Below are 10,334 nucleotides of genomic sequence, written 5' to 3'. Positions count from 1 at the left end.
AAGTTGAAGTTCCAGAACAGCAAGCAGAAACTAAGTTGTTTATTTGACCTTCCAAGAAATCAAGATAGAACTAATGCTAAATCTTCAAACAGACCACTTTTAGTTGGTATTATAAAGACATTCTTTCTGCTTTAACCTTTCCAGGAAAATAACTGAAATGATATGTCCTTTCCATTTTCTACAGCCTTTTTGTCTATATGAAGTCAAGTTTTATTCAGTTCAATGGAACACTCATACTGCTTCACAGAATGAAGTGTTGCCCAATTCTAAAATTGCAAATAAAATTCCATTATGATGTTTAAATTAAATGTGTGCAATTTTGTCTTTTGGCACCTGGATATTGTATATTTGTCGATTGTATCTGTTTGTTCAAGTTGGGTTACTTGGTTTTTAAAATGGATTATTTAATTCTATGGTTTCATTTTCTTTTTTTTATCTTGAAGTTTTATGGTCAGTTTATTAAGTTCAATGGTGAAAGTTATCAGAAGAATATTCTCCTGAGAGTTATTTTTTCTTAGAAAAAAAAGAAAAGAAAATTAAAAGCCTCTCAGCACAGCCACAGATGCTGTGACTGTGGAGCTCTCCAGAGATGGTGCCTCAGTCCTCTGAGTTACTCCCTGGGCCAGCAGGATTGTAGTCTGGGTGGTCCTCAACATCCTCCAGCTCCAAGTCATCCAGTTCCTGGAACAAAGACTCATCTACTTCCACATTATTTCCAGCATCCTTCAAGAACTGGATATCAGATGTGTCAAGATTATGATCAGTTTCAAACAGCTGTTTGCCACTTAATTTATTTTTTCCTGCTTGCTCTTCTTCTATCCGTTTCTTTTTAATTTCCAAGAGTTCTGCATCAAACTTGGCTTTCCAACATAAGAAATTCTGAATTGTAACAGGGTTGCCGTGGAATAATTGCTTCTCTGCTTCTTCTGCTTCTTTTTCTTTTAGTTTCTTTTCTTCCTCTCTTCTCGTTTTTATCTGATCTACTATTTCATTTAATTTTTCTTGCACTGCTGTCATTAGAGTAAAGATCATGACCACACCAAGATTTTCCTCAGCCTGTAATGCTAATAATTTTAAAATGTCTATGACATCATTATCTTCTAGGTTTTCCTGGGAAAATATTTCATAAAGAAGAGCTTCATCTGGGTATTTTTCACTGAAGGTAAACTCGAGGGCAGTCTGGACAGTTTCATCATTTTCTCCAGCCTCCGATGTCACAGTGATGGCGAAGCTGGGTGGATTTTCTGATGATACTGTGAAGGAGCCGGGGTAGACGGACTCCGGAGCCTCCGGCTCGTTTCGCTGCTCCTCGCTGTAGTCCGTCATCGCGGCCCTGGCTGCTGCCCGCGGAGCACGCCGATGCTCAGGCAGCGCGCCACGGCCCCGGCCTGCTGAGCCACAGTCCCGCGCCGCTCTTGGCCGATCGCTAGTTCTATGGTTTCATTTTCAAAAGTTTAGCTATTCCACTAAAAGAATTTCAGTAAGTATGAGTACATTTTATATTTAGGAAAGGGAAATAGAATTTTTAAAATAATGCCATTAGAAAATTTAAAATGAGAATAGGGATAGATCTAATCACAAAGGTTTATCTTTGGGGTAACTTTCATGTTATGTCACTACTTTTATAAATTTATGTTCAAAAGTTGTTCCACTCAGGAAAATATGTCATTTATAACAGAAGCAGTTGTTGTTTGAGATAAAGCTAATGCTGTTATTTGCAGGATGATTCTCTTCGGGTAGGTAATTACTTAGGCTTCAGTGCTGTATCTTTAGAGCTGGCTTTGCACTTACCCTCTCCTATAGGGACTTCTTGGTAGATTTCCTGCTTTTCTACAACATCCATGATGTCCAATTGCTACCTTTAAATTAATTTCAGCATTGCCGGAAAAGAGCCATTGCATCATCCCCACCCACCCATACATACACAATTGTCACAAAGTTACCGAAATATTTGAGGTCACCTTATGTATTTGAGTTCCAAATTTAATTTCAGCTAGTTAGAAACAGGAATTACCCTATCTTAGCCTCCATATTCCTCTCCTCTCCCCGCACCGTACTAGTTTCTAATCTTGTTCCTATTTATTTATTTATTTTGAATTAAGAAGAGCATAATTTTAGGCCAGGGATTTAGCTCAGTGGTACTGCACCTGCCTCGCAAGCGCAAGGTACTGAATTCGATCCCAGGTATCAAAAAAAAGGGGGTGCATAGTTTTTACAAATACAGCTTAAGTTACATACTATTAACATCAATTAATTGCCTCAAGTATGGATATTAATGTGTTTCATAAGGAAGAAATAGAATATTGTATTCTTTTAATGGTAGAGGCTAACAATAGTCCTGTGTGGTTTCATATTTTGAAATGAAATATAACATGAATATAACTTCAGGGTTTCTTTTTTACTTTTTTAAAAGTGCTATCATAAGGAAATAATTTTACAAAAATGTCCTCTAAGTTGCCAATTTTGGTATTCTCAAAAGCAAAGTAACTAAAATAGTGAAAATTATTATAATAAAATACTCTTGACATTTTATTTTGAATTAATTTTAGTGATTTGATATGGACAGATTATATGATGGACTTCAAACACATATCTAGACATATGATATGGTTTTATAAAATGTAATAGAAAACAGGTTCTACATTTTACAGTGAGTTTTAAATGTCTACAGAAATCTTCCATCCTTTAAAAAGCAAGTTTTCACCCACAGTACTTAGGCTGGAAATAGAGGAAGGAAAAATAGAGTTGTTTGAGCCTGCAATTATCTGACTTCAGATTTTTACTCAAGGAAGCACAGTCAGCAGAAAAGAGCAAAGAGGGAGGAGAGTAAAGGCCCGGCAGACTGCATAGTCCCTCAATTGCCACGTTAGCCTGGGCCACAGATGTCATCCTACAACTGGCTTCAGTGCTGAGAAGCAGAGTGTTTGCCAGGGGCCTACAGCAGGCCTCAGACCTGCTGAAAATGACTTCCTCTAGAAATATATTGGAAATAAACATTTCTCCTGTCCAGTTAGGTATGAAACACAATCAGGCACAATCATCCAGCTTCAGGCTCTAGACCTGCCAGAATTGACTTACATGAGTCCCCTGCTACCAATGCAGTTAATACAAAGGGTTGGGGAGCCAGGCAGCAAACTAGAACAGTGGTTCCCAAAGTATATTCTACATTGTCCTGTACTTTATTCATAAATTTTGAAGAAAGATTTCATGTCTATATCTATTTGAGGAATTTTTGCTTAAATTGCTACTTGACTACCTGCTAAAATTTTTTCTTTCTTTATGACAGGAAGGTTCTTTTTAATATTCAGAGCAGATTGAGTAAACTTGAATTTGTCCTTGGCCCACATCTTTCCTGTATTCCTATTGTTTATAAAAATGTTTTAGCCTATTGGGAAACACTTATTTGGAGTGACCTTTTCTTACATCATTGCTATCCATTGAGACTACTCTTGGCAACAACCACATTTTGCAGATAGCAAGTATGATGCAGGCTGCTGTTTTCCACCCAAATTTAGTCTCTCCTTCTTCCAGAGTAAGAGGATAGTAGACTACAATACCAGCTTCCTCTAGAACTAGGTGTGGTGTTAAACTACATTTTTGGCCATGGACTATGAATAAAAATGTCATACACCTTTCAATTCTAAGCTTTAAGTCATTAAACATGAGCCCTTCAATGTATTCTTGTCTTCAAGCCAGCTGGAGAATGGCCATGTCCATGACCTGCTCTGAATTTACTGACAAAAACAATGCCTTCAGAAGTGGCAAAACAACATGATGAAAATAATCTGGGTGTCTGAATGTCTTGACTAGCTGGGACTTCTCCCCTTGGAAAAGAAATATGAAGGAGAATTAAATTTTATGTTCTTGATATGTTAATATGTATGTATGCATTGTTTTGGCACAGGTTCTTACTATGTATTTTGGGCTGGCTTTGAACTCACTGGATAGCCCAGGCTGACCTCCAACATTCAGCAATCTTCCTGCCTCAGTTTCATGAGTGCTGGGAAATTTTATGTTCTTAAGCCCTTATATCATTAAGTCTTTTTATTTCAGCAGCTTCATTATCTGAATAAAACAAGCCTATAATGACTACTACTTAGCATTTACTAAGCATTTACTGGATGGAAGGCTGAAGTATCATCTTATCTAACTGTACCCCCAGTGACCTATATGCATTACACAATAAAATCCTTAAACAGTATTTTGAACTGTAGTCTTTGACCAGATGAAGTAACCTAGGCAGAGGAGTGAAGTAGATCATTTGATGTCCTATAATAAAGCAGTGACAGAGGTAATTTTCTTTTTTTTTTTGGTACCGGGGATCAAACTTGGGACCTTGAGCTTGTGAGGCAGGTGCTGGAAACACTGAACTAAATCCCCAGCCCTACAGAAGTAATATTTGAACAATCTTAATCTGGCTCTAAAGTTAAACTTTTTATCTCAGTACTATGCTACTATTCACATAGAATCTTCAAAAGGAAATCTATCTCACACATTTAGGGATATTTGTATATCAACAAGTCATTTTATATAATTGTATTTATTTAAGCTATGTAATTATATATATTTAAATATATCTACAAAATAATCAATAAATCCACAAAAATATATTAATCACATAACATTTCATTCAGCATTTCAATAGCATGTATATGAAGTTTCCAGGTTAGTCAAGTGTAAAAGGTATAGTTAATATATTCATAGAACTAAGAATCAAATGAAAGCAATGATGATTGATTTTTGACTATGAACAAAATTAAAATTTATCTCAAGAGGCTAAAGTAATGCTGAAGTCATAGAACTAACCAAATATTCATTAACAGGGATATATTACACTTGTGTCAAAAAGGAAAACGTATCCAACACAGAATTAGAGGAGAGAGTAGTAGTGCAGGAGAAAACTCAGGTGGCTTAAGAAGACTACAACAACTGACATAATGGTGGCTTGGAGTAAATTTTAATCTATTATGCAGACAGCATCTTAAGTAAGGAAGACATTGGTCACACTATAATGGTTAGAATTCTTAGGAAGTCTGAGTTAATATTTCAAGAGTATATTTATAAAAATAAAATATAATAATTGCATTAATTTATACTAGTATAATCTTTTATAAGATAAATTCTTGAGAATAAAATGTGTCATTGATTGAAAGCAATGCCAGTAGTTACAGAAAACAATTGTTCTGGGAAAACTGATATGTATGTGACTCCAATTTATTGAACATTTTGGAAAAGTAAAGTTCTAAGTCTGTCAAATTTCAAATGGTTTCTGCTGTTTTTAATCTGGATGAGTTGTAAAAGTTATCTTCTAGATAGGAATTTCTCTTCACAATATTTTGCTTTCATTTTCATTTTTAAATTGTCTTTGAAAAATGCAAGCTTTTAATTTTAATATTGGCTAAGCTATCAGTCTTTTCCTTTATGGATAGTGTATTCTATGTCCTACTTAAGAAATAGGTATCTTGCTTGAAGAAATAAATATGCTTTCCTTGTTATCTTCTAGAGGCTTGATTAATCTACTCTTAACATTTAGATTGTCAATTCACCTACATTTTACTTTGCTGCATAGAATTATTTTAAACATTGGTGTTAAGCTAACCTAGTACTATTTATTGAAAAGACTGAGGCCTTTAACTCTGCTCTAGAGTGACATCTTTGTCACATACATACTGTTCTCTATATGTGCATCTCCATATATATGTTTATTTCCAGACTCTATTCTATTCTTGTGGTTTATTTATAGCCTTGTACCTAAGACATATTTTAATTATTGTTATTTTAGCAATGGATATTGATATTCAGTATTGTAAGTCTTCTATTTTTACATTTTCAAGAATATTTTAGCTATTTTTAAACTTCATATTATTTTGATAAATTTTAAAATTTGCTTGCCAAAATTCACACGTAGTGTATATATACATACATGAGTTGTTTAGCATTTTATTATGACTACCTAAAACTTGGATACACTGGAAGAATAGTTTTATGATACTGTTTGTTCCAATCAATAAGTGGACTGCAAGTAGCTCACTGTTTAATAGCATTCTGCACTGTTTCTTACTTCATCTTTTGCTATTTTTCATTTAGATCCCTATTCTTTTTAATATTACAGTTAGTATTATTTAATATATGTATTTAAAGTATAATTACATATAGCTGGCATTGGGAATAGAATTGACTTTGTAAACTATTGCTCCTGAATGCACTGTACTTGAAAAATGTACTTATTTAGTTTATTTGTCAAATACTATGAATTTTCTAAGTTTAAACAAAATTGTGAATATTGATCATTTATGAATTTCCTCTGCTCTTAAACTTACATGTCTACAATTCCCAGAACCTCTAATACGAATCTGAGTACAAACAGTGAAAATGGGTCTTCCCTTTTTCCTGATCTGCAGTCAAAAGCTTTGAATATTTGATCACTAAAAATATAATAGTTACTACAGCACTTTTTTTGCTATGAGTTCCTTTCAGTGAAATCTTTCCATTTTTATTGTCCAAAAATGATGAATGAGTGATGGGTTTTATTAAATGACTTTTGGCATGTATTGAAAAAAATCTTATCTATTTGAATTGAGAGTTTTTTCTAACTCTGTATATTCCTGGAATATGCACCCCTTGGATATTATTCATTATACATATTATTCATTGTCATTAAACATGGGCTGCTACTTCTTTACTCACGTTGATTCCATGAGAGATGTTTGTGAGAGAGATTGCTTGTTAATATTTCTTTCTTTTATGGGTCTAGTCAGATTTTCATCCAACATACGTACTATAAAAAGACATGGGAATTATTTTCTCTCTTCTCTGGATATAGTTAAGTGTATGCTTTGTATAAATGTATCTGCATAGAAATGTTTGGAAAAAATAATGATATAATGTGGAGTTGAGATGTTATGAGAAGTTTTAGATTGCAGTATTATTGCTTTAACAGAATTAAGACTTCAGTTTTGGGTGTTTTCTGTGTTTATCATCTTTGTAAACTGTGATGTGCAAAAAATTTGTCCATTACACTTAAATTTTCAAATTTTTTAGAATATATTCTTATAAACATAAAATTCTTGCATTACCTATACTATTAAAACCCTTTTCTTTTTTAATATTAACAAAAAACTTAATTTTTTATGGCATTGTGATTAGGAGTTTATTTTACTCCTAGCAAAGAACTAAATTGCAGTTTTGTTGGTTTTACCTTTTATGTTGCAAGTCTTTTTACGTTGATATTGGTGACTTTATATTCAATTTGCTACTCTTTCTCTAATGTATTTAGGTGAATATTTAGGTAATTGACTTTCAGGTTTATTGTTTTTTTCTAATTATAAATTTGAGGCTGAAAAATATTCCTCCATGAAGTTTCAGCTGCACTTTACAACTTTTAATACCATGTATTTTCTCATCAGTCAATCTGAAATACTCTATTTTATTGTAATTTCTTCTTATTTCCTTTTAAACACATTTTTAATTTTCTCTGTTATTTATTTCTATTTATTTTACAATCAAAGAACATAGTCTATATAACTATCTAGTATTTATCAGAATACTTTTATGGAAGCATGTAACTATTTTTATAAATGTTTCATTTTAATTTTTAAAAAGATGTTTTCTATGGTTGATTTATGTAATAATTTATAAATAGTAGCTATAGTCCGTTGTTTAATCATGCTGCTCAAAGTTTCTATATCTTCAGTGACTTTTTTGTCCACTTATTCTATTAGTTACTAAGAACTGTGTATTAAAATGTTCAAAGATGGTTATTATTTAACTACGTCTCTTCAAAGTATTTCAATTTTTTGCTTCATGTAATTTGAGGCTATGTTAATAGAACTGTACCATTAGAAAGGATACCTTTTTCTTTATATGTCTTTAATATGTCCCTATCTCTTACCATAAGTTATATGTACATCAATATTAGCAAATTTGTTATCACTTTCTTTAAATTTATCTTTACAAGTTATATTTTTCACTCTTTATATTTTAATGTTTTTCCATCCTTGCATCAAAAGTTATTTCTAATCTTCATCATTCAGTCTTACATTCTTTGACTATTAATTGAGTTATTCAGCTAATATGTACTTAACCATAGTTATTGAAGTATTTGGATTATATTTTCCATCTCATTATTTGCTTATAATTATTCCTGCCTCTTCTACATTACTTTTGAGTTTGGACAACTTTATTGAAATATAGTTTAATTGCTACAAAGCTCAGTAGTATAATGTATATAATTGAGTGGTATATTCACAGAGCCATGTTACAATCTTTACAATTGAGTGGTAGATCTTTTTTCTTAATTCAAAACAAATTAGAATTAGCTTCCACCAAACTTTCACACATCCAAATCTAGGCAAACATAATTATATTTTTTGTTTGTGTTGTCTATTCAATTTTCATTAAATAGAATAAAATTATTTGTAGTCTTTTGCAACTGCCTAATTTTACTTAGTACAATGTTTTTTAAGGCTCACCTGTGTTGTAGCATGTATCAGTACTTCATTTCTTTGTATGACTGAATAATTTCCATATTATGATCATATCATATATTTTATTTATCGATTCACTAGCTCATAGATTGGACATTCACAATTAACTATTGTGAATACTGTTGATGTGAACTCATATAAGTTTTGTGTGAATATATCTATTTATTTCTCTTGTATATTTAATTAGGTGTGGAATTCCAGGATCATATGGTAACTATATTTACTATTTTGAAAAACTAGCGAATTGTTCTTCAAAGTAGTTGCACCACATAACATTCCCACCAGCAATGTATGGCGTGCACACCTGTAATCTCAGCATTATAGAGACTGAGGCAGGATGATAGCTGTGAGTCCCAGGCCAGTCTAGGCTATATGGTGCGTTCAGGGCCAACTTAAACTTTATAGCGACACTCTGTCTCAAAAAAAAAAAATTCCACTTTTGTATATCTGCACAAACACTTGTCTTTGTCTATTTTTAACATTGCCACCCTAGTGTGTATAAAGTAAAATCTCATGTAGATTGAATTTGCATTTATTAGTGATTAACAATGTTGACAATGTTTCTTGTGTTATTGGTCACGTATTATTTCTGGAGAAATGTCTGTTCCAGTCCATTGCCCATTGTTATTATTTAGGGCTAGAATCCCACCATCTCCCCCAAGACGCATGTGTTCAGAGGTGGGGCTTTGGGTAGGGGATTGGATCATGGATGCTCTGTAGCTGACGTACTGTTAGGAGGTGGGGCCTGGTTGGAAGTGGGTCACAGTGTGGGGGGCTGACATGGAAGGGTGTATCTCCCTCCTTGGATTCTCCCTTCATGCTCTGCTTTCTAGCTGCAATGATGTGAGCAGTTTTCTTCCATCAAACCCTTCCCCATGCTCTTTTTGCTTTGGAACCAATAAATCCAACTATGGAGTAAAATCTAGAAAACAAGTAGTAGGTGTTAAATGTTTTGGTCCAGCAACAAGAGAATAACTAAGACATCTACTTTTAAAATTGTATTTGTCCTTTTATTATTGATTTTTGAATTTTACATATTCTATGTACAAATAACTTTTCAAAAATCTGATTTGAAAATATTTTATTCCATTTTGTATGTTGCTTTTTCTTTTTACTACTTCGTCATTGGCAACAAAATGTTTTAAATTTTTGATGAGATACTATTTATATTTTTCTTTTATAATTTGTGCTTTTTGCTTTATAACTAAGAAATCATTAAATACAATTACACCAGGAAGATGAACTCCTATGCTTTCTTCTAAGAGTATATAAATTTAATGCATATTTAATTCTACTATACATATTTTTAGTAACTTCTCGCATATGGTATGGGGTAGAGGTCTGTGCATTCCACTGCATGTAGATATACAATTACCTTAATTCTTCGTACATGGCTACCTTTTAGGTATTATTCATAATAGCAGATTTAAAATATTTGTATAATATCTTGACTTCCTTTGGGGATAGTTGTATTGACCTTTTATACTATAGAGAAGTTATACTTTCCTGTTTGCGTGCCTTGTGCTTTTTCTTAAAATCTAGACATTTTAGATAGTTTTATGTGGCAACTCTGAGAATGAGAAACCAAATCTCCTCCACATTTTGTTTTTATTTGTTAAATGAACTTTCTGACCTAATTATTTAATGTCTGTATTTTCTTTATTGTGTGTTTGGTTAGCTTTGTGATCAGCTAATGAGATTTCCTTAAATGTCTTGAACCAGTAGTCCTTTCTCCCTTTTGGGATTTGTATTGCTTAGGAGAACATCAACACTCAGAACAGATTGGACAGTGGCAACAAGTTGGTAACATTCTGGCCTTTTCTGGACACGTATAAAGCTCTGCACATG

General features: G+C 32.9%; 1 pseudogene; it reads right to left on the bottom strand.

The window, feature by feature from the left end:
* Positions 1-597: 597 nt before the first annotated feature.
* On the bottom strand, positions 598-1,326 carry LOC101717583 (RWD domain-containing protein 1 pseudogene; annotated as a pseudogene).
* Between the last annotated feature and the right edge of the window lie 9,008 nt (positions 1,327-10,334).

The sequence above is a fragment of the Heterocephalus glaber genome, unplaced genomic scaffold, assembly GCF_053883595.1.
Source record: "Heterocephalus glaber isolate CG9 unplaced genomic scaffold, H.glaber_assembly_v1.0 deba00001429, whole genome shotgun sequence".
Classification (NCBI taxonomy): domain Eukaryota; kingdom Metazoa; phylum Chordata; class Mammalia; order Rodentia; family Bathyergidae; genus Heterocephalus; species Heterocephalus glaber.
Note: the sequence above shows the minus strand (reverse complement) of the source record. Positions and strands in the feature narration are given on the sequence as shown.